The sequence below is a fragment of the Solanum stenotomum genome, chromosome 10 (assembly GCF_019186545.1).
Source record: "Solanum stenotomum isolate F172 chromosome 10, ASM1918654v1, whole genome shotgun sequence".
NCBI lineage: Eukaryota > Viridiplantae > Streptophyta > Magnoliopsida > Solanales > Solanaceae > Solanum > Solanum stenotomum.
The window spans coordinates 6,320,399-6,341,095 of NC_064291.1; the positions used below are offsets into that span (position 1 = coordinate 6,320,399).

The window sequence follows — 20,697 nt, forward strand, 5'->3', positions numbered from 1 at the left end:
CAACCAATGGATACATGACAAAATAAATCAAGTTTAATGAATGGAATAGATTTAAATATTTTTGTTGAGGTGGTTGATTCTTCAAGTTTATTTCTATCCATTTTTAGAGTAAAAAAATTGTTCAAAATTTTTACTCATAAACTAACGAAATGCTCTTTTGGGTAACTTAAAGGATTATGTCACTCCTAAGTATAATAAATATTGTCTTGTTTCAAAAAGGATGAATTAAAACTTAAAAATTTTCAAGTTTAAATGAGGGTATAATAGAATGTTTTTTGTTCTTTCTTGATTTGTCAAAACGGACAAGTAAATAGAGATAGCTTAAAGAGAAAATATGGACAAGTAAATAGGGACAGAGGGAGTATTAATTAAGAATTTTAAATTTTAAGATAATTATTTAATACCATATTTAAGAGAGTTGTGTGTCTAATTAAATCTTTTAAAATATATGATATAAATATTTAAAATGGTATTATATGTAATTTATTTAAACTAGAGGTAAAATAAGTATATCTGGTAGAAAAGTATGTCTACTTAGGTAGTTTATCCTTTAAAAAATTAAGGCGAAGTGGTCTGGTGGACCCTTGTACTTGTATCAGTTTGTATTCTGGACACTTCTACTTACCCTTTTGTCATCTGGACCCTGAACCCATCCATACCCAACATTTTAAACACTTTTTTTGATGCGGTATTGTGCGTGTTGCAAAAATTCGTACACGTTGGCCAAAAATAAAAAAAAAATTAATCCAAGTATGAATATTATATTCCACGTTGGCAAATGACTATTCCAGCTAAGAATAGTCCAAACCTTCACGATTTTTCCAAACCTTCGCGACTTTTCCACTTCTCTCCTTCTCCTCTCCGTGATTTCTCACAGTTCATTTGCGATTTTGCTCAGTTGAAGCTCGGTTCCACTGCGATATTCATTGTAAGTTCTTGCCTTTTGTGTTAGTTCTGATTTTTTTCATTTTCTTCGTGCGTATCTGTTTGATTTTAGGGTCGATTGTCATTCAATTTTCAGAAATTTTTTGGGGATTTTACTTTGGTTTGGGTGTAATGTTAGTGTAATATGCTTTCGTAGTTGATGTATGACTTCGAGTGACTTCAATGGCATATTTCATGAATTTGAGTAGATTCTAAGGTTTATTTGTAAACTCTCAATTTTGACTAAAATTAATAGTTTATTTCTGGTCAATTGTCTTGGGTATTGATAGTGTTAATGGTAGTGGTCCATTTTTACAGCAATTACAACAATTCATTAGTGGTCCATTGTTACTTTAGATTCTTGACAGTTGACACCTTGTTTTCTTAAGAAAAAATTAGGGCTTTTTTTCTTACAATCTTGGTAAGTTAATGGCTTTAACTATAGTTGTTTTTCTTTTGACTTTACAGGCATCATAAGTTAATGGCTTTAACTATAGTGACACTTCAATTTCACTATGGGGGTTATTTTGTATCTGATCCTACTTTAAGGTATGCCAATGGAATCACTAGTGTTGAAAAGATTAATATAGATGTAGATGAGTTGCATATTATGTTGTTTCATAAAATAGCACTGGAATTGGGTGTTGAAAATGTTGAGACATTTGGATGTAGAGTTAACAAGAAGGATACTTTTTACATGTTAAATGTTTATTCTGATGTTTTAAACTTTCTTTATGGTTTGAAGGGTGCTGATTTTGTTGATGTATATGTTGTACATCCCATATGTATACATTTAGTTGTTGAGGAGATACTTGTATTGCCTAGCACTAATGCTGATGTGTCCTCATCTCCACAAAAAGATAATGCTGATGTGTCCTCCTCTCCACACAAAAATAGGGTTGATCTATCATCCTCCCCACAAATAGATAGGGCTGATGTGTCTTCATCTCAACCATTTGATGAAAATGAAAATAGGCATTTAAACCAAAATCAGTCCCCTTTAGTTGAAGAGTAGTCCCATTTAGTTGAAGAGTAGTCCCCTAAAGTTGAAGAACAAACCCTGTCCCTAGAGTTGAAGAACATTCTGATTCTGATTCACTCTATGTTGTTGATGAAAAGATTGATGATTTGAGTGATTTGGATGAGGAGTTGCTTCAAGCTAGGTAGTCTAACATTCAAGAACAAGTTAAAGAGAAGGCTGATAGAGTAAATCTAGTTGAGATACCATCTGGTCCTATAGGTATAGATATTGGTTTTGAAGACATTTATAAGAAGATGGGGAGATTTGAAGGCAATTTGGGTGGTGATGACCCTTATTTTGATAGTTCAGATCCTGGTAGTGACATTAGTGAAGATGAAAGGGATCCTGTTGAGAATGATGAAGTGGTAGATTCAACACCTAGGAAGGAAAGTACAAAGATCTACTTTGATCCAACTGCTAAAAAGGTTTTATTTCAACTATATATGATTTTTTTTAATCACATTGAGTTTAGGGAGGCACTGCAAACTTACTCTATTCAGAGGGTGTTAATATTAAGTTGAAACCTAATGAGAAGGAAAGGATAAGGGCAAAGTGTAAGAAAAAGGGTTGTTCTTGGCATATTCTTGGAAGTGTTGATGGTAACACTGGAAACTTCAATGTTATAACATATTTTCATGTCCACAAGTGTTTAAAAGAACAAGAAACAAACTGTGTACCCCCATTTGGATTAGTAAACATTACAATGAGAGGATTATGAGTGAGCCTACCATCAAACCACATCAGATTCAGTCTTTGATACAAAAGCAATATGGTTTGTATGTTAGTAAGACAAGTTGTAGAAAGGCAAAACTAAGAGTTATGAATGAACATATGGGAGATTTCAGAGAGGAGTTTGCTAGGTTGTATGATTATGCTGTGCAATTAAAGACCACAAATCATGAAACTACTGTATCTATTAGGACATCCAAGAACACAATTCCAGGAAAAGAGGTGTTTATGAGCATCTATATTTGTCTTGGTTCCTTAAAAAGTGGATGAAAAGAAGGATGTAGAAGGATTATTGGTTTAGATGGTGCATTTCTCAAAAGTGTATGTAAAGGTGAACTGTTATCTTGCATTTCCAAAGATGAAAATAACCAAATGTACCCTATAGCATGGGCAATAGTTGATAAAGAAACCAATGACACATGGTCTTGGTTTCTCAAGTGCATCAAACATGATTTGGAGCTTACAGAGGGTGAAGGACTAACAGTGATGTCTCATATGCAGAAGGTATTACTATATTATTTGTTAAATTTATTCTTTAATTTCTGGAGTAATTGATATTTAACATTGTTGTATGTTAAATGTTCTTTATTTGGCAGGGTCTTCAACTTGCACTTATTGATGTATTGCCAAATGCTGAAATTAAATGGTGTGCTAGACATATATGGGCAAACTGGAAGAAAGATTGGAGGGGTGAAGAAAATTCTGGCAGGTTTTCAGGGCATCATTTGAGGTACTTTTACAGTTCAAACTTAATTACTTGAGTGAGTTAGGAAAAGGCATTGTAGAAGTTTTGTTAAAGTATAATAAAGAAGCATGGTGTAGGGCATATTTTAAAGAACATAGCAAATGTGATGTGGTTGAGAACAGCATGTGTGAGACTTTCGACAGTTGGATTTTAGGTGCTAGGTTCAAATCAATAATCACTATGCTAGGGGAAATAAGAGTCAAAGTTATGAAAAGAATGAATCAAATGAGAGAATTTTCAAAAAATGGATTACTGATGTATCACCAATGGCTATGGATATTCTTTGAAAAAATGCTGAAATTGCAGATAATTGTGAGGTAAAGTTTAATGGTGATCTTGGCTTTGAGATTCATAATTCACCATATAAACATGTTGTTGACCTAAAAAAGAAGGTGTGTAGTTGTAGGTCATGGCAAGTAAAAGGAATTCCTTGTGGCCATGCACTTACATCAATTCATTATAAGGATTGGGTTGTTGAATCATTTGTTGATCACTCGTATAAGAAGGAAACATACCTGAAAGCATATAATAGGTTTATTCAACCTATGACAAACATGAAGATATGGCCAAAAAGTGATAGACCAGCCATTGAACCACCTGAAATTACTGCCATGCCAGGAAGACCACGAAAAAACAAAAGAAAAGATAGCGATGAGCCAGTTAAGAAGAAGTTTGGAAAGGCTACAAGGAAGGGAAGAAAAATGAAATGTTCTGTGTGTAAGACTTTTGGACATAACAAGAAAGGATGTCCAACTCTGATAAGTTGTGCTTTAATGTCTCTCTGCTACTGAATTTTACTCTTGTTATACTTTTGACTTTAATAGATGTTTGTAGAAAAATGTTATTGTTGGAACAAGTGCTGCAAGTGCTACAACTTCAAATGTTATTGCTGGAACAAGTGTTGCAAGTGTTGGAACAAATGTTGCAACTTCAGAGTATACAAATGCTGCAATTGGAAGCCAGTCAAGTGTAAATGCAGGTCCAAGTGCTAGAAGGCCTACAAATGCTTCATCAAGTGGTATGAGGCTTGCAACTGCCTTGGCATCTGGTGGAAGGCCTACCAGTGCTACATCAAGTGATGTGAGACCATTAAGTACTCAACAATCAACTTCTAGTGCAGCTGGCCAAAAAAGAAAGACTAGCACAACTTTGAGAGGTGGTGCAACTCTTGCATATAAGAGACCAACACAAAAAAAATCAAAGACAACTGGTTATGGTCTCTTATTTGGATCAGATGGCAGTGTAACTGAGAGGGTATGCATTTTATCATTTAAACACATTTAATTGCTTTAAGTGATATTAGTTCATCTTTAAGTTGAGATTTTTGTGTTCTCTCAGTCTAGAAATATTGATAGGGTGTTACATAGTGCTACATTGTCAAGTTCAACTCCTACCAATATTGATCTTGGTTACAAACCCAATGTACTAAGGTGGAAAGGAAGAGCTTCAATTACTCAAAGGCAGCTACGAGAGGAGAGTTACAGAAGCACTCAAGTCACACATTAGATTTCTCTTTGTTTAGTTTAATGGCTTGATCCCAACTAACTTTATTTTGATTAATGACTTGATCCCAACTGTTTTGGTTCTGCTATTAGGAAGACTTTGTTTTTGTATATGAATATGTGTTAAGTTGTTATTGGGAAGATTTTGTTTTTCTGTATGAATTTGTGTTTGAATGAAGTTGCAATTCAGATTTCTGAAGCAAATGTAGTCCACTATTCAGGCCAATGTCTTTGTTATTCCATTTCATTATCAAATAACACCTAGTACAAATCAATATATCTTAAAAATAACGGCTAGAAACCAAATAACAACAATCACAATAACATTGATATCAATACTAATGTTTGATCCTTGTCTTCCTTGCCTTCCTTGTCTTCTATGTCTTGCTTGTCTTCCTTGACTTGAACTCGTTGATGGATTCTTGATGTCGTATTGTTCTTGGCATGTTGAATCATTTGCATCAGCCCATCGGAAGAATCCACACCCATTACCGGATGAATATTTTTGGCAACCCCAAAACATTCTTCTAGGATTAGTTGGTGTTCTTGATGTCTTTAGTTCAGAATATATTCCACAGTAGCAACATCGAACCGTCATCGTGAAGACCAACAAAAATACAATAGAATCACACACAAAAAAGAGATGAGTAGATCGAAGGAAAAAATAAAGGCGCCAAAAATAAAAGAGAAAAAATTTGAAGAGACAAGATCGAGAAAAAGAGGAGAAAAAAGCTTAAATTTGTCCAACAACGGTGTTGAGTGAAAATAAAGAAGAAGAGATGGCCTTTAAAGGTCAAAATTTAACCGTTAGTGCCTTTTTAAGGCATCTCACGTTCTTGCTTTGTGTGTATCACACGCTCCATGTGGAGTCTTTCCACATAGGATGCCACATCAAAAAAAGTGTTTCAAATGTTGGGTTTGGATGGGTTCAGGGGTCCATATGACAAAAGGGTAAGTAGAAGTGTCCAGAATACAAACATATACAAGTACAAGGGTCCACCAGACCATTTGGCCAAAAATTAAATTCAGTTAACCATATGCAGAAGCTTTTATGATTTGCCAATAATTGTCACTGGGAATTTTGGGAAATGTTTGGAATTTGGATCGTCTAAAATCAGAAGCTTTTATGAATTGCCAATAAATGTTTTGGATTGTCCAAAATAAGAGCATGTTTGGATGAGCGTATAGCATGGTAAGACAATTTTTTTTTAAAAAAAAAAGTTAAGCACACATAATAAGGTGAGTCGAAATTTTAATAAGTCCAGACTTGCCCTATACTATTAATTCGTTCTATTGTCATCCCTATATATCTCCATATAGTAAATTTTAAATTCCTTTTCCCATTGAACTCATTCTAAAACAATCTTATTTTCCCCAACTTTCATTCCCTTCAATAATTCAGAAGCGAATCCAATATTTTAGTTCTGTAGAGTTTAATTCATAATCTACATAAAAAACATTGATTTCAGATGGATGCGCTAATCGAAAGTTGAATCCATCTATGTTTGAGTATTTATGACTCTGATGGCATCACGTTGGGGAACATTCCATATTAACCATTTTAAAAAATTGGCTATTTTAATTGCATATATAGCAAAAGTTTATCTAGAGAAACTATAGACCAATAAAAAATGAGAAACATGGGTTTTAGATGCTTGATACAATTATGATAATTAAAAGAAAAGGCTTTTATTAGTTTTATTTGGTATTCAAGAACAATAAATAAAATAGATGACTGCCTTTTATTTAATGAAATGGCCTTATGGCCTACTTGATTTTTTTTTTTTTTAAAATAGAAGCCTAGCCAATTCACAAAACTATTTTTTTTTGTTTTTGAAAAAGGCTGCAAAGCGCAGATTTCATGCGCCTTGTAAGGCTCATGGCGGCTGAGCCTTACAAGTCGCATGGGTATCCGTGCCTTGCAGCGGAAATTTTAATTTAGACGGTGTTTAAATTTTGTTGCCCTTTTGGTTTGATAAATAATTTTGTTGCCCTTTTGGAATTTTCGAAAAATTTTGTTGCCCTTTTGACTCCGGACTCCATGTGTGTGTATATATATTTTCTAAAATTAGTATAAAAATATCCGATAACATTTATATTTTAAGAATGCTAAATGGTGTAGTTGTTTGGATGTTGGTGTAGAGGGACTAAGGATTAATTCTCACTTAATGCATTTTTTCCTCTCTTTTTTTTCTTTTTTTTCTTTTTTTTGTTTTTAGTGGTGCATCCATATATTAGAAATCCTAGATTTACTTCTAGTAATACATGCCAGATAAATAACATAATTCTCGAAGAGTTACAAGACCATCCTGTGATAATGCATCAAATAGATCAATCAATACCATAAACCACCTTTCTTATCATGAAACTATAACACTAGAAAAAAAAAATATAAAGAGTAGAATACATTGAAGAAGTGAAAATTGTTACCAATTTCATGTGCAACCAGGGCCTCCAACTAGCCAAAGAATAAGAGGGTCAACTATAGGATTGGACTCTGATGTTGTAAAATAGTAGAATAGTTGCAGTTCTTCCGAATGCTCAATGCCTATATACCTAAATATACGAAAAATCATCGACAGTCACTTAAAGTTGTTCGTATCTTTAACCTGGATACCTGAACATACATGCATGAGAGACAAGACAATAGATTATTGTTTTAAGTGATCCATGACCACTTATAGCAGTTCATATATTTAATTTGGACACCTCAATTAAGATTTGTATCTATTGAACACCTCTAGCAATATTTCGAATTTGAACCACTTAAACACTTTTTTACCCGCATAGCACATTGATTGTAATGGTAACATATCTAAACCTTACTTCATAAGATTTAACCAGAAATCAATGAAAATCAAATAAATTCAAAATTAAATCATGTCATATTTGAGAAATACGTTACTAACAGTCTTTGAATCACGGAGAAGCAGTTAATTTCTCATTATTTTAAAGTTAATTGCAAATACGTGAAAAAGTAAAAGAGAACCAATTAGTTGATATAAGGAAAACTATGAGTATAATTTATTAATGTACATCTCCCAATTCAGGAGCGATTGAAGCAAATACAATAAAAGAATGCAAAGAAGGATTAGTACTCAGTTTCAAGTTGAAAAGGAAGTGATCCATTAAATCCAGGAACATATTTGACAGGAGTACCAGCCATGGCGAACCGTGAATGGAGCAAGAAGAAGATAACTATGTGTTTTGTATGAAGGAAAATGTTTTTTATACAAACTATTAGTATTCTAAAATAAATTGGCTTCTCACTTATTTTTTAGTTTTTGATTGGTGAGTGGAAAATATTTTTCAGAAAATATCTTTTATTTTTCACTAGAGAATAAAAAATACATTTTAGGAAAATAGTTTATGATTCGAAAACCAACCCTGATAACTGATCCGGGACCCCAGCCCGATATACGAATTGGGACATGACCGAACGACTGATCCAGGATCTGGCCTTGAGATCCAACCTAGATATGACCCCAACTCTCAATTCGAGACCCGACATTTGAATTGGGACCTGACACCGACATCTAAACTGGAAACGACTTCGATGACCGATTTGAGACCCGACCTCGACTCACGATCCAAGACCCGACTCTTGTCCTAAGTCCCAACCTCGACTTCCGAATTGAAACCCAACCTCGACATTTGATTCAGAATCTAACCTCAAATCTTGACCTGGAACCTGGCATAGAAAATGGGATCCAACCCGGACTCGGTTGGAACTCGGGAGTTGGATTCCATATAGAGGTTGGAAGTCGGGTTTAAAATTGAGAATTAAGAATTGGATCCTATAGTATACAAAATTGGTACACGAGACTATAGTTAGGGTGGAAAGTTGAGGTATGAGATTGAAAAATAGTTTTGAAAAATGTTTCCCTTATTTTTTAGAGGCAAGTCTTTTTTTTTTACGTAAGTCATTTTCCTTAAATTTGAGAAAAATAAGTTGATTTGCAAACAAAATTTAAAACATTTTAAGGCAACCATACATGAAAAAATTGGAAAATAATCATACCAAACACATAGTGGAACAATCTCCTATTTTTTGTATGTGTTATTAAAGAAGAAATTTTCTCTTGGTTTTCCACTCGATGTCTGGTATTCATAATGGAGCCCAACTAAATCTGGATTCGTATAGAAAAGTCTCATATTGGGGGTAAAGCGCTCCATAACAATGACGACTCCATACCGAGGGAGACTCAAACTCGAGATCTTTGGTTAAGGATAAAAGAGTACTTACCACTTCACCACAACCCTTGTTGGTAGAAAAAGACTACTCAATTAACAAAAATAGGTCAGGAAGCTTGAACTCTTAATTAATTACCTTAATTAGCTAATTATTACTCCTTCCTCTTTCTCAATTTATATGACAGAGTTTGAATTTTGAGACTCAAACATGAAAATCTTTGACTGTAGTTTAAATTGTTAATTCTTGTGACTTGTAGTAGGGAAAATGCATGTGTCCCCCCCCCCCCCTCCCAACCTATGCCCGAAATCTCAGAGACACACTTATACTATACTAAGGTCCTATTACCCCCTCCCCCCTCGAACTTATTTTATAAATAATTTTCTACCCCTTTTCGGCCTACGTGGCACTATCTTCTAGGTTCAGCGCGTGTTGACAATTTTTTCAAGTTATCTGGTTGATAGTGTCACGTAGGGCGAAAAAGGGTAGAAAATTATTTATAAAATAAGTTCGGGGGGGAGGGGGGGGGGGTAATAGGACCTTAGTATAGTATAAGTGTGTCTCTGGGATTTCGGGCATAGGTTGGGGGGTATTTATGCATTTTCTTGGAAATTTTTAAATGTTACAAAAAATTGTTAAAGTGTATGTTGTTTCCCTCCAAATTTTTTTACTTGAATTCAAAGAAGTGGCTGTAATTTTTTTTACTTAAACTGAAGTGCTAACCTTCTCTGTCATTTGAGGGTCTTACGCAGTGAACCCACTAAAATGTGAAAAGTTGTCATAAATAAATAAACTGATGAACTTCCACAACATTGATTAGCTATCTCATCTTTGAAATTTGGATAATGACTTTAATGAGTAAATTGATTTTGGAATCATAACTAATAAGGGTAAAATTGTAACTTCACTATGCTAATCATTGTTGTCTTAATAGGTGTGTCATTTCTAAAGTGGACAAGTAAATAGGGACAAAGGGAGTAGTACATTAGCAATTCAAATTATTTTATCTCACATCAGGGTTTCCTCCCCAATCCCATTACCCGTATCTCTCACCCCTACCCCCTATGTCCTCCATCACCTCCACCATATTCTCTCTTCCTTCATTTTTTCTTTTGGGGTTGTAATTGACAAGCTTGATGAAAGTCTTGACGCGTGATTTCTTCGCTTGCTTTTTCGCAGGGCTTTTACTTGGCTACGCCAGCGACCAAACAATGTCTGTATGGCCTTTCACGTATCTCATCGTCAAAAGCTCAAACAATGTCCGTATGGCCTGTCACGTGTCTCATCGTCAAAAGCTCAAACAACCCGAGATACATGTGTTTTAGATATAAGGTATGAAATTGATACTTGATACATCAAATTATATATATAAAAGATACATGAAATGATATTAGACCATATAAATATATACATGAATATAATGGATACATCAAATTAATAAATTTATTATTTTAAGAGTAATAAAATGAAATTAATCAAATTACATGACCAAGATATACATATTTTTGTCTTTTATTATTAATATTAATGAATTTCTTATTTCAAAGAATAATAAATTAAATTAATTAAATTTTCAGAATTAATTATCTATATATTTTGAAAATCCTCAATTACTCATGAAATTGAGGAAATCAGTTACAACCAATTAATTTAAACAAATAAAATATGTATCTCATTATAAAAATTCGGCAGATACATGTATCTCATTATAAAAATTCGGCAGATACATGTATCTCATGGATTCAGACTCATGTATCCTAAGCATGAAATATGGTAGAGGAAGTAATATTTGAAAGTATCAAGAATGTTAATAATTAGAACCTAAACTAGTGGGATTTATGTAGTTTGCCCTTGTGTAATTCCATTCTCATCATTGTTAGTTAAAATCATATCATCCACATGCCGTAGTAAAATTGTCATACCAGAATTGGAGTGTTGGACGAATAATGAATAATAAAAAATTGATTGAGAAAATCCAGCATTTATGATAGTAGCTCTCAAACTATACACGTAGTGCTTGCTTCAGGCCATAAAGAGATTTTCGAAAACTACAAATCATATCAGGTTGGGCTTGGTTGTATCCTATAGGAGGCTTCATGTATTTAACCGCATGTAGTTCACCATGCAAAAATGCATCTTTCACATCCATTTGATGAAGTTGCCACCGTTTGGCTAGGGGTGTGCAAAAATTGAACCGACCAATAAATTAAACCAAATCGAAAAAAATGGTATTGGGTTATTGCTATTGGCTTATTGGGTTAACGAGTTTTTAATGATTTTATAAAAAAAATTATTGGGTTATCGGTTTTTAGTATTGGGTTATTGGTTAAACCGATAACTCATTAAGGTGATAGTAAGTTACTACTATATCCTTCATAAATATTAAATGTCAATAATTTAACATAACTAGACACTATATTAGTACTCTACACTACGATCTACGCACTTCACACGTCATAGTACTTCTACTTCACATCAGAAATTTCATATTATATTTTGGTTGTAACATGTTATTGTAGCCTTCGTACTACATCTACTCTTATTGATGTAATTTCTCATTATATTTCTTGTTTCACTATATCAAAGCATTTACAAGTGATTTTTTTGTCTCACTGTATCGTATCAAATTGTTAGAGAAGTACGAAATCATATATTTATTTTAGGGAAAAAGGTCAAATATACCCCCCGAACTTTCAAAAATGGTATGTATATATCTTTCGTTACACTTTTGGGTCATACATACCCTTATCGTCATAATTTTGGATCATATATATCCTTTGATCAAACAGAAAAACACGTGGAATGAGGTGAAAAAAAAGATGAATGTTTTCCTTTTAATTTTAGTGGGTTGGGTCCAACAAAAATGGATTAGGGTTGAATTATTAATTTGGTAAAAAATTTTAGTGAGTATCCTAGTTGGCAAGCCTATGTGGCGGAATTAGTGTCATGTGGCTTGCCACATCACTTTTGTTAAGTCTTAAGGGTAATTGTGGTCTCTTAGGATAACAGCGGGGGCATTTTTTATCCTAAAATGTAACGAAGGGTATAAGTGGTCTATTTCACATAGTTCAGGAATAATTTGACCCTTTTCCGATAAATTTATGTGCACGTCAACATTGGGTGTTCATGAGACAATAACAAACATTTGAACGAGTTAGAAAATCTAGTTGTCAGTTTAGATCTAATTTAAGTGTTTAGAAGATGTGAACTTTCAAATTACTTGCCAATTGAGGCTAAGTTTTGAATGTTTGTTCATGTATTATGCCTATTCGAATTTGACAATAGTACACCATACACTAATTAGAAGGGAAAAAATTTATTATGGTAGAGGCCCAACCATTTTTTGACACATGGATTGTGGACCATTTCTTAAAATAAAGGCTAAAAAAAATCAAAAGTAAATAATGGGGTCCACATATATTAAATGTTCACTTAAATCTGAGAGAGAAGATGAAGAAGGTTCTGGGTTTCTTTTTCTCTTCTTCAAAGAAGAAAGAAGATAAACATTCAATGTTGTTGATGTCAAAAAAGAATAAAAAATTTATTGTTGCTTGATACTCTTGTTGATACTAAAGGAGAATTTAAAAAAAAAAATTGGGTGAAGCTATGGATGATTCTCCTTAAAGCTTCTACTATGATTTTGATCGATATATGATTTTCAGGTACAATTTTTTCTTCATCTTTCTTGAATTTTTTAATACTATCAACACAATTAAATTAACAAAAACATATTTCATATATGTATTTGACAATAGATCTCTATGGATCTTCTTGCTTTGCATGTCACTTGTAATGTCAAAATACAAAAAAAATATTGGTGCACTGATTTTTAATGCTTCAAATATCAAAAATTAAGATATGCACCAAAGATCAAATTGAATTTTCTTCAAATATCTGTTTGTTTGATTGTTGACTCTGCATGCAAGCTTCACATTGTGAATTCAGATTTTGAGTCAAAAATTGAGGAAAAATATTGGATGAATCTCCATGTAACTGCATATTTGATATAGAAAAATAAAAGATCAAGATTAGTATATGTATGAATATAATAACAAACAATGAAAAAATTATTTAACTTGTTAAAGAGAGAACAAACCTCAAAACTTAATCCCATAGATTTGTGTTGTATTTGTTACATTGAGGCTGATTGTATGTCAAAATTCACTGTTTTTTCATGTTCATGTTTTTTTCCTGCTTTGCTTTTGAATGTCACATGTGATGTCTTTTTCTTTTTTTTCTCACCTTTTGGCTTCATTCTTGAATATTCATTTCCCTTTCCTTTTTTCTTAATTGGATCCAAAATTCGATCCTTAGCCCCAATAAAAGGATCAACGGATGAATCAAATTTGTGTCTATTTTTGTCACAATTTCCACCATACAATTCGATTTAATGCTTAGTAATCTCAACTCTTGCTTGGTACAAATACCTTCTAGCAATTTCTTTCGAATCTATATCATTTGCAGCTAAAGTCATGACAATAAATGATTCTTTCATTAACCCGTTCAAACGAATTGTCATAGAAGATTTTGTTGTTCCCTTCTTTTTGGTGTACTCCGCAAATTCATTCTCATGCTTAGCATTCTTAGACCATCTTTTCAAAATGTATTTCTCAGGAATAGAAGAAAAATTCAAGTCAAAGAACAAAACTTTAAGTGTGTGACAGCATAACCAACCCATTGATTCAAACATATGACAACTACAAATAATAGAATTGTCAAGAGCATTGAACTGGACAATTTCAGTTTTCTCACTTTCACCCTTTAAAATTGTATATTTTGTTAGACTCCCTTCAGTTTCAACATTGATTACTCTTTTGGTTGTCCCTTGTAGAAATCTTGTGTAAATTCTCCTGGTGTACACCCTAGTAGCATGCTTTAATATCCCACAATCTTCAATGAAAATTTTAGGATCACCCCGAGATTTATAATCCTCTATAGCTTCAATATCACGCATTTCAATTATCTGTTGCTCATAATGCTTTACAAACTCCGTTATACTCATTGTCTTGCATGACATTTCAGTGAAGACTCTATTTGTGCTCTCACTTCTTTGGGTCGATTTGATATCCGCTGAGAAAATAGAACGGCTAAATACAGGATACCATTTTTTTCTCAGATCATACAACTTTTGAAGCCAAGTATTACTTGCACAATCCCAATCATCTTTTTTTCATACTAACTCAAATTCTGGTTCTGAATTGCACCTCCACAAGAGAGTATCAAAGCAATATCGAAATCCTGATTTAAAGTAAAGTTGTGATATATTTTTTGAGCATTTCTATCAATGTGCCATTCACACAATCTGTGACATGTTCCAGGAAAAACTTCCTTAATAGCAAAAGCTATGGCAGGAGCTTGATCAGTAAAGATTGTTTTTGGTGTTTTCCCTCCCATTGCTTTCAAAAATGTTTAAAATAGCCAAACAAAAGAATCACTTGTTTCATTGCATAAAAATGCACATCCAAAGAAAGTATTTTTCCAGTGGTTATTCACACCAACAAATGGAGCACAAATCATGTCATATCTATTTGTACGATAAGTAGTGTCAAAAATCATCACATCCCCAAAACACTCGTAGTGCAATTTAGATATACTATCTCTCCAAAAGAAATTACACAATCTGCCATCTTCATCAACTTGAAAAGATTAAAAGAAGTTTGAATCCTCTGATTGTAAATGCATAAAATGATTTATCATGGTTTGAGCATCTCCACTACTAATCATATTCCTCTTATGTGTTTGTATAAAGTTATGAGCATCTTGTTCAATAAATCCCGCATTTTCAATTTTACCAACTTCATTATGAAGGTATCGAACCACTTTTTTTGTACGAATACCGACATCCACCATAGAACTAAGAATACTTTTAGTAGCACTTGTAAGCTTACGACCCGATTGTATGAAATGTTTCAAATTATCTTCTATCATGGGATGACTATGCACATCATAGAATTCACATACTTCCCATATTCCATTTGAAAATTTGAATTTTATACGAGCCATACAACCACATCTATATTCTAATCTTTGTCGCTTTCTTTCTTGAAAAAGGGAAAGCTTATCAGATTTTCCTTCACAAGAACAAAGAAATAACCGTCTTGTTACTTCTTTATTTATGTTGTAAGTCTTTGCACTTTTTCTAATACCGTAACCTTTTGCCAGAGCATATGAATTATATGCATTGTATGATTCTTCTTCAGAATTAAATTTCATATCAATCTCAAAAGCAAAGTTCTTGCTAATGTTATAAACATTATTTGCTCTTGTAGAATATTCGTTATCGTTAACATTGAAATCTACAATAATAATTTTAATTTTTGAGTATCAAAACTTAAGAAATAGGTAAAAATATAAATAGAATTTATTTAATAGAGAACCTTCATACTCAAATTAAGAAAATATCATATAAATGAAATGTATTACCTTCTTGAAGAGAAGACCCTTTATCAATATGTGCATCCTCGGGCTCTTTATCAACATGTACGTCCTCCATTTTTTAAAATTTAAAGCAGAATATGCACAAGAAACAAATTATATCATTAAAAATTGTATTTTTCAAACATTACCTTAATTAGCACATAAAAATATTAATACATGTCTTTTGTTTTACTATACAATTTATTTCAGATTTTATTTAAAATATGTGATCACCATTAAATTTGAATGCAAAATTTCTTGAAATTACCAATACTAATATCTTATATTGGCAGGAACTTTCTACCAAGCACGGAGATCATTTATGACAACAATGTGATACACAAAAGTCTACATAGATAATTGTGTTACACAATCTTGAGCATTTTGTATAAGATAATGCAATATTTTGCTTTCAAGATGTGTATAAAATATATTTATATATATAATGAGGATTATTAATAAACAACTTCTCATTCTATTTAAAATTTTAGTAAGAAAATATCATTGTTCAAATATAAAGAATATTGAGAACAAAGAGAGTAAAAGAAATAAGTTCATAGATCTATATATTTTGTAACTGTACTTGAATAAAATTTGAACGTCTCTAGAGAGTACCAGATCAACAATGGTGTATTTTTGTTTTAGAGCAACAATGCTGTATTTTTGTTTTAGAACTTTTACTTTGTTTGGTTTAGATATGATAGACAAAGATCCTAATTAAGGAGGGAAAATAATACTCTCTTTCCCTCCATTTTTATTGTACTATATAGAAATTTATCTTTATTTTAATTTTATTTCATTTGATTTTATTTGCAAAGTACACATATTGGCCCACAATCCACATGTCAAAAAATGGATGGAGCCTCACCCAACTTTGATTGGGCCTCTACCATAATAATTTTTTCCCTAATGAAAAGGTATACCATCTCCAGTGACAACTTGACATAACTGTTGAGATTGTAGTCATTCTGAAAAGGGAAAGAAACAATTAGCACCACTCTGATAATACTAAAGAAATGTATACTGAAGAGTATGAAGTCAAAGAAAAACATAAATTAAAATTAAGTACAGAGGATAAGGGGATAACCAACGTCTCAACGTAGATAAAACAACAACATATCCAATATAATTTTACAATAGGGTTTGAGGAGGCTAGTGTATACGCGAACTTTATCATTACATGATGGGGTAAATGACTATTTCTAATAGACCCCTGGCTCAAGTGAAAAAATCACCAAGCAGTTTTTAAAATGAAAACAACGAGAGAAGAAGTCAAGACAATATGCGAATAAAAGTATGACAAAAGATACTAAAAGGGAACCATCTTTACAAGAAACATCAAACAGTCACAGAAACGGAATAACAAGAAACACTGAAAGTAATACTACCACTATTAATATGAAGGAATAAGCGAGACAACTCTCCGCAACTTAACTAATCATCTACCCTAATTTGTGTCCTTCATAATTTCTTATCTAACGTCATGTCCTTAGTAAGCTGAAGTTATGTCATGTCCTCTGCTCAATACTTCTATCCCCTACATCTACTTCTCTTGTAACCATCCGTAGTCAGCCTATTAATCATACCTCTGTACTAGAGTATCTGTGCATCTTCTCTTCACATGCCCAAACCATCTCAACCTTTCTTCTTGCATCTTGTAATTATGCAACCATAAACAAGGTTACACTAACTTGATAGAGCTACTAATTACTTGGCCAACTTTTGGTTACTGCTTTGTAGTGTCCTAAGCTCATCAATAAAAGACTGCAAATTCTGATCGGAGGAACCACCTTCCGCCACTGCCTCAGCTGCTTTCTTCTTCCAATTCAATGCATTTGATTTCATCTCCGCGGACTTAGGACCACTGGACACCTCGCGCAAAGATTGTTCAACTTCGTATCGAGGAATAATCCTATTCTCTGTCACACCTCTAGAAAGTCTTATCCCTATTTTAAATTCATCCACTAAATACTTAGCATTCGAGCCTTGATCACCCCATTGTGGAAATGCTACGATAGGGACGCCATTCACGATGGCCTCCATTGACGAATTCCATCCACAATGAGGCAGGAAACAGGCTAAAGATGCATGTGCTAAAACCTCTTCTTGCAAACACCATTCCACAATTTTTCCTTTATCCCCAATTTTGTCCAAATAGCCTTGTGGCAATACCACAGTGGGAAAGGACGAGTTTTTTCGGGGTGGCTTCATGATCCACAAGAAATTTAGCCCTGAATTCAATAATCCGTAGGCAATTTCATCGACTTGTTCCTGGCTCGGAACAACAATACTCCCAAAAGAAATGTAAACAACTGAAGATGTTGGCCTGGAATTGAGTCTACATCTTTCTTTAACTTTTGTTGTAATAGTTTTAAATTCCCTGCTAATTTTAGTATGTATTCTCTTACTTGATTTACTAGTCCTAGAAATGATTGTAATTTCTTTTTGGGAAAATACATAAGTACCCCCCTAGCCTATACCCGAAATCCCAGAGACACACCTTTTATTCCATTTTTATCTATTTATATTCCTAAAAATTCTATTTGTCTTTTCATTATGTCTGTTTTCTTTTTGCTTAGACTTATGCATGAATATTCTATAATATGTATGAATTTTTCTAATAATCTTATGTGTTCATCTTGGGTTTTAGAATATAGTAATATATCATCAATATATACTACACAATTTTCTAGCTAGTTTCTCTACTTATTATCACTATCATTTCAACCTTGCAAATTTCCCAAATGAATCAAATCCCAACATTGATGTTCATTTGCCTAACATGCCAATTCTTAAATGGAATGAACTTCCTAGTTTCTTGCTCCCATCTAATCCATTTCCTGTCTTAGCAAATGTCATTTCGCGACAATTCAATTACCTATCTAACCCCATTCGTATTTTCATCGAGTCATTTGAAGAGCTTGAAAAAGATATAGTGAACTACATGTCCAATTTTTTTCCCATGAAGACCGTTGGTCCATTACTAGTCGATGAAGATTCAAAAATCGGAGAAAATATTCGTGGTGATCGACTTAGTGAAGGTTGATAGTTCCATCACTAAAAATATTTAACTAGTAAATAGAAATAGAGGAAGTATAAATTTTAAAACCTTTAAGTAAATAGATAAATGAAAAGGAAAGATATTTTGAACAGGAGAAAGAGAGAGAAAGAGAAAGAAATGGGGTCTGTAGTCTTTTATGACCTAAAGTCCACTTGGCAAAGCATGTGAGGACTTCACACAAATATTGTCTGCCACATAGTACTTGTGCCTCTTATAGAATAAGTTTTTTCTTTGTAATATATAGATGTCTTAAATTGAACAGACACATCCATTCATGAAAGAATATGATGAAAGGTTAACGGTTCATGAAAGAACATGACTCTTATGAAAAGTCATTTGATTATAAAAGAACATGACTCTTATGAAAAGTCATATGTTCATGAAAAAACATGACTCATATAAAATGTCATCTCTTAAGTTTTATAAATATAAAGACTCTAGAAATAGCTTAAGAAAAAACTACATGTATATACCAGAGCTCTGTTGTATCTTGAAGTGAATTACTTGTATTTTCCCCAATGTGTATACATATAATATTTCTATAAGGAAAGTGATTATTAACGCCTCAAAGTCATCTTCTTCTCCTAAGTTGCTATATGATTGAAACACAAAAACCAAAAAGAGTGGAAAACTATTTTGTATTTCTGGGCACTACAAATTAATAAACTATACACTATTTATACACAAAGATCCATATATACAAACATGATTCTAGCACAATATCACACCATATCTTGCATAATATCATTGATGTGATTTTGCATAGTTAAAGCATAATATTGTCCCTGATCTTTAAGAATCATATCAAATCATTGGAGTCATATCTGATATGGCCAACATATCATTTCAAATTGATGCTCTTTATCAAGAAGCATTAATTTGGATAATAGGAGTTGGTGTTGGCTCCTTGTTATCATTTTTGTAAACAGGTCTGCCAATTGATCATGAGACGTGATATGTCAAAGATTGATGAGTTGATCAATAACAAGTTCTCTATTATAATGTTAGTCCACTTTGATCTACTTTGTGTTCTCATGATGGACCGAATTTGTTGTATTGCACTGATATTGTCAGCATGTAATGAAGTGGAGACATCTAAAAAGATATGAAATTCTGCCATCAACCGACGTATCCACACAATTTCAGAGCAAGAAGCTGACATTGATCTATATTTTGCCTCTGTTGATGATTTTTGAAATTCTTGGTTGTTTCTAGCACTTCCATGAGACAAGTGATGATCCAATTAACATACCCTATCGTAGAATTTCAAGAGTTTGGACATCCTGCCCAATCTGTATATGTATATCCCTTAAGATTTAGAGATGATGTTGAATGAAAGAATAGACCTCAATTATAATGGTACTCCAAACATAGCGAATGATCCTAAGGTGGGCGAAAAAATGATGTGGATAAGGATTTGTAACAAATTGGCTCAAGAATTGAACTGGATAAGAGATGCCAGGTCTTGTTATCGTCAAATAAATTAGACAACCAATGAGCTTCGCATACAATGTTGGTTCTGCAAGAGGGTAGCTATCATTAGTTTTGTACTTCACATTAATCTTCATAGGTGTGTGTGCTACCTTCTGATCACTTAAACATGTTTGTGGGACAATATTATGCTTTAACTATGCAGAATCACATATGTTAACCTGCCAAGGTCTTTCATTTTGAAGGTTGGATTAAGAAGATTATTGAGTTGTTTAATGGATAAACTACTTTATTAGACATGCATCACTACCATATATACTAATTTTACCTCTACTTTCAAACAACTATATATATTACCACTTTTAATATATTATACCATATATTGTTAAAGATACAATCAAATATCCACCTCCCTTAAAATTATGATTAATTAATTATCTTTACATTTAAACTCCAAAATTAACATTTTAATTAAAAAAATATATCTTTTTTTCAGGGAATATGAGTTAGGGTAAAACTCTAATTCTTCCTCTTTCTCCTCCCTTGATCAGTAGCTAGTGACAAGAAACACACCATTAAAATGGATGTTCTACAACTTGTCAACGCATATGTTAAACTCTTAGCCTTTGATTTTCTCACTCTCAAACCAATTTCCCACGTACCCATCATTTTTTC

The 20,697-nt window shown here is 32.9% G+C and overlaps 1 protein-coding gene and 1 pseudogene across 1 annotated transcript in view; both read right to left on the reverse strand.

Annotated features, from left to right (window-relative positions):
* Window positions 1–20,697, reverse strand: part of LOC125842351 (BAG-associated GRAM protein 1-like) — a 274,321-nt gene that overhangs the window by 62,884 nt on the left and 190,740 nt on the right. The window lies entirely within an intron of this gene.
* LOC125841539 (protein FAR1-RELATED SEQUENCE 5-like) lies at window positions 14,523–15,606 on the reverse strand (annotated as a pseudogene).